This window comes from Tupaia chinensis, unplaced genomic scaffold (assembly GCF_000334495.1).
Source record: "Tupaia chinensis unplaced genomic scaffold, TupChi_1.0 Scaffold000287_1, whole genome shotgun sequence".
NCBI classification, from domain to species: domain Eukaryota; kingdom Metazoa; phylum Chordata; class Mammalia; order Scandentia; family Tupaiidae; genus Tupaia; species Tupaia belangeri.
In genome coordinates this window covers 635541-641413 of record NW_006159771.1, presented here as the reverse complement: position 1 = coordinate 641413, position 5873 = coordinate 635541, and positions in this window count along the sequence as shown.

The following is a 5873-nucleotide window of genomic DNA, read 5'->3' as shown; positions in this document are numbered from 1 at the left end:
AAAAAGAGAAGGGCACCCTGGCCCTTGTACAGGATGATGTGAGAGCCAAGCTAGGGTGCCAGGCTCCACTCCCACCCAGCAGTGATGAGGGACCCCCCCCTCCCCTGAAGTGCCAGAGGAGGCAAAGCCAGGAGCCTGGACTCTCTCCACTACCCAGGAGGCTCCCCATGGAGAGTCAGCCAGAACCCTGCCCAGTGGAGAAAGGAGAAGACTCTCCCTTGGTATGAATGAAGATCGAGTGGAGCACTCAAGACTTTTCCTTCACCTTGAAGTAACCGAGTGCCAGAGCAACATCGGAGACGCGGCACGAGCAGCCAGCAGGTGGCGTGGTGGTTAAGGTGCTGGACTCCCACGTGGCTGGCTGCCATTCGAGTCCCAGACCCAGTGACTTGAAAATCATACCAGGGCGTGTGTATGTGTGCCCAGAATCCTGAAAGGAGAATGGAAGAGAAGGGATTGTGGTATGCCCATCCTCCCAGGTGTGTGTGGGGGGGATTTCTCACCTTCCCCCTCTTTGTCTCTCTTCTCTTCAGTGAAGTACATGCACCCAATGACAAAAACCTAAAAAAAAGAAGAAGAAGAAGAAAGAACTGGCAAAGATTTTAAAGCAGCTCTACCATAAAAATGCCTCAACAATTAAGAACATGATCAAAACAAATGAAAAAATAGAAAGCCTCAGCAAAGAAATGGAGTCTTCTTTTTTTTTTTTTGAAGAGGTTTTTGCTATAGGGCGTGTGCGTTTGCCAGACAGACAGAGAGAGACAGAGAGACAGAAAGCGAGAAATCACCCCCCAGGGGGAATGGCCATGCCGCAATCCCTTCTCTGCCATTCTCCTCTTGGGATCTTGGGCACGCACGCACATGTGCCTGGCATGAGTTTAAGCCACTGGGTCCAGGATGTGAACCATGGTCAACTACATGGGAGTCCAGCCATTACGCTAACTGCTGGTCCCAAGAAATGGAGTCTTATCAAAGAAATAAAGGATGGAAAGAAATTGGGGCCCGCCAGGTGAGGTGGTGTTTAGGGTGGCTGGAACCCACATGGCCTACTGCTTGATTCAAGTTCCAGACCAGGCAACTTGGAAATACGCCAGGGGTATGTGCATGCGGGCCCAAAATTCCAAGAGGAGATGGAACTGTGGTACAGCCATCCCCCCAGTGGATGATTTCTCACTTTCTCTGTCTCTCTCTGTCTCTCTCCACTGTGCACACACACACACACACACTCTATAGTGGAAAGAAAAAATAAAAAGGAAATTGGGCAGGCAATTTGAAAGCGAAAAAAATACAATAACTGAAATTAAAAACTGAGTAGATGAACTCAAAGGAAAAATGAGAAAATGCGGTGGTGGGGATTAGTAAAGTGGAAGACAGAGTAATAGAAATAATCTAGTCTGACTAACAGAGAGAAAAATAGACTGCGAACACACACACACACACACATACACACACACTTTAAAAACCCTAGAGTCTCAAAGATCTGTGGAACTACAACAAAAGACCTAATTTGTGTCATTGGTGATTTGGAAGGAGAGGAGAGGGGAGGGCTGATAAAGTGCACAAAGAAATAATGGTGAATAATTTGCCAAATAGGGCAAGAGTTATAAATCTACTGACTCCAGAAACTAGTGAACCCCAAATAAGGTAAACCAAGAGAAATACATTTTTTTAAGGGTTTTGCATAGGGTACATGCACACACCAAAGAGAGACAGTGAGAGCATAGTATTTTTTTAAGTGTTGAAAGTAAAACCTGTCAACCCATAGACCTTTATATGCAGTGAAAATGTCCTTCAGGAATTAAGGGGAAATTAGAAATTTTCAAATGAAGAAAAACTAAAAAAAATGTATTTTTGTACAAAAGAAAAGCTAAAGGAAGTTATTAAAACAGAAGAGAAACAATAAAATACGGAAGGAAGGAAGAACTTAATAAGCAAAAATATGGGTAAGTTCAATAGGCCTTTTTTTAATCTCAAATTTTCTAAATTATGTTTGATGGTTGAAGTAAACTTTTTAGCACTGCCTGATGTGGTTCTAAATAGATGTAGAGGGAAGATTTAATGACATTGTAAATGTGGGAAGATAGACACATATAAAGAGAGATACAGTTTTAAAATTTCACTCAAACTAGTAAAATGACAACACTGGTAAACTGTGATAAATTATGTACGTTGTTGGAGCCAACAAGTGGCATGGTGGTTAAGGCTCTGGATCCCCATATGGCTGAGCATGGTTCAAGTTCCAGACCTGGTGGTTTGAAAATCATGTCAGGCTTGTGCGTGTGTGTGTGTGCGCGTGCGCACACACGCACCCAAAATCCTGAAATGAGAATGGAGAAGAGAGTGTGACTTGGCCATCCAACCGAGGGAGTGATTTCTCACTTTTTCTCTCTCACTCTCTGTCTTCAGTGAGTGTACATGCACTATGACAAAAGCAAACAATAATAATAATAAAAAGAAAGAAAGAAAAACATTATACGTACTGTAAATGTTCACTAAAACAATTATATAAGGAGCTACACTTGAAAATACTGGTAAGTCAAAATTGAATTACAAAACATGTTTAACTCACAGGAAGGCAGGAACAAAATGAAACACACAGAAAACAAAACAAAACAATTAAATAGCAGACTCGCACCCTAACGTGTTCATAATAACATTAAATGTAAATGTTTTAAATTCACTAAATAAAAGACAGAGATTGGCAGGATGGATTTTAAAATAGTCCTCAGGTTTATGCTATCTGTAAGAAATTCACTTCAAGATGTTTCACATGAACATTAATCAAGGGAAAGCAGAAGTAGTTAGAGTAGCATTATAAAAGTAGACTGCAGGGCAAAGGAAATTACCAGAGACAAACACTGACATTATATCATAATAATTGACCTACCAAGAATACACAGCAATACCAAATATGTATGGCACAAACAACAGAGCTGTAAAAATATATAAAACAAAAAAATAACAGAATAGAAAGGAAAAATATACAAATTCACAATTGTATTTGTAGACTTCAACACTCTCCTCTCTCATCAATTGATAAAACAACTGGGCAGAAAACCAACAAGGATGTAGAACACGATGACATCATCAGCCAAGTAGATCTAATTGACATTGATTGATCACGTCCTCCCAACGACTGCAAATATACATTCTTTCCCAGTATCATGAAGCTTACAATCCATATAGCTCATCTCTCGTGCCTAACGATGTTCTAAAAATTAGAATCACACAGTGTGGATCCTCCAAACATGATGAATTCAAACCAAAAATGGATAGAAAGATCATAGAAAAATCTATTAAAGTTAAAAATTTTTTAGACACTTAGAAATTAAACAACACACTTACAAATAATCCATGGGTAAAAGAAGTCCTGGGGGTGGGGATCAGCAGGTAGCATGGTTTTATATGCACTGAATCCCATGTGACCAACTCTGTAGTTTGAGTCCCAGACCCACTGGCTCGAAAAACACCCCAAGCATGTGTGCATGCCTGCCCAAAATCCTAAGAGGAAAAGGGACTGTGGCATGGCCAGCCCTCCCCTCAGCGACTAAGTTCCCACTTTCCCTCTCTCTCTGTATCTTTCTCTGGAAAGCACATGTGCCATAGAACAATTTTTTTTTTAATTAATAAAAATTTTAAAGGAAGTCCTAAGATAATTTTTTTTGAGAGGCTTTTGCTATAGGGTGCATGCGCTCGCCAGACAGACAGAGAGATAGAAAGCGAGAAATCACCTCCCAGGGGGGATGGCCACGCCGCAATCCCTTCTCCTCCATTCTCCTCTCGGGATCTTGGGCACACACGCACACACGCCTGGCATGAGTTTTAAGCCACCGGGTCCAGGACTCGAACCACGGTCAACTACATGGGAGTCCAACGACATAGCCATTACGCCAACTGCTGGTCCCCTAAGATAAATTTTTAAAAGACACATTGAACTTAAAATGAAATACAGCATGTCAAAACTTGGGGATCACAAAAAAAGAAGTCCTGGGGCCAGCAGATGGCATGGTGGTTAAAGGTGCTGGATTCCCACATGGGCAACTGTGGTTCGAGTCCTGAACCGGGTGGCCTGCTTTCTCACTTTCTCATTCACTCTCTCTCTCCCCCCCACCCCCTGCCAGGTCAAAACAAAATTTTAAAAGTATAAATAAATAAAGTTAAATAAAATAATTCTTAAAAAAAAAAAAAAAGTCCTGAGAGGAGAACATAATGGCATTAAATACATGCATTGGAAAGGAGGAAACATTTCAAATCAATTATTTAAGCTCAGACCTCAAGATGCTGGGAAAAGAAGAACAAGAGAAGCCCAATGCAAGCAGAGGAAGAAAAGAAAATAATAAAGATAAAAGCAAAAAATAAATAAATAAATAAATAAATAGACAACAAAAATGAGAGAGAAAATCAATGGACGAAAGAGCCAGTCCTTTTAAAAGGTCAATAAAACCGACAAAGCTCCAGTAGCACTGACGACAGAAAAAGGAAAAAGAAAACACAAATTAACAATATCAAGAGTGAGACAGAATGTCACTATGACCCTGTCCCACATAAAAACAACTTCGATTACATGATACGGTTTCTTTCTTAAAAGAATTATTTTATTCAACTTTATTTATTATGATCGTTATTGTTATTTTCCAGTTTAATCAGACAGAGAGAGAGAGAGAGAGAGAGGGAAAGTGAGAAAGCAAGCCACCAGGTCCAGGACTTGAACTGTGGTCGGCCATGTGGGAGCCCAGCACCTTTAACCACCACACCACCTGCTGGCCCAAAATGATACAATTTCTTCAAGAACACACAACTAGTTACTCAATATGAAAAAGTTAACTTGGATAGTATTAGGAAGGAAGTTGAATTTATCATTTTAAAACCCTCAAAAATCAATCTCCAGACTCCTGTGAAACAGAGATTTTTATTAACTATTTAAAGAAGAATTCACGCCCTCTCTTTCAGAAAATTGAAGAGAGAACACCTCCCAATTTATTACATGCAGTTAGAATCACACTTACTGATATCAGAACCCGACAGGGACGGTATAGGAAAAGAAGATCGCAGACTAATATCCCTCATGAATATAGACGCAAAAACTTTTAAGAAAAAAAATTTGCTTGGGGTGAGACCAGCAGTTAGCATACTGGCTATGTCGCTGGACTCCCATGTAGTCGACCTTGGTTCAAGTCCCAGACCCAGTGGCTTAAACTCACGCTGGGCGTGTGCATGCGTGCCCAAGATCCCGAGAGGAGAATGGAGGAGAAGGGATTGCGGCATGGCCATCCCCACTGGGGGGTGATTTCTCGCTTTCTGTCTGTCTCTCTGTCTCTCTCTGTCTGTCTGGCGAGCACACGCGCCCTATAGGGAACATCTCTCCAAAAAAAAAAGAAAAAGAAAAAAAGATACAAAGAAGTCACTCGGGGGAAAAAAATCCAAAATGAACTCAGTCCTGGAAGGTTTACTCTAGAAAACTCACGGCTCGCCGTCCAAGAGGGGGCTTCCGAAAGTCGAATAAAGCTGGTCCCATGAAAGTACATGCACACTGTGTCCGGCCCCTGAGGTCGCAGAAGGTTCCCTTTCTGTATGTTCCTGGCCTGACGTGAAGCACACTGCAGAGACAGCAGCTGGCTCGGAGTGAGCAGCCCCACAGATGCAAGCAGAAAAAATCCCATCAGAGAAGAACTCCAGGATAAAATGAACAATGTGAGCACGATAGGAGACTGCAAGATTTCAAGGGCCGCGTTCGTTGACAGAGGTTGCGGCAATCAAAGATAAAAGATAACCTAGGGCCAGCAGGGGGTGCGGTGGTTGAGGACACTCCCACCTAGCTGACTGTGGTTCAAATCCCGGACCTGTTTCAAAAAAAAAAAAAAAAAAAAAACCCC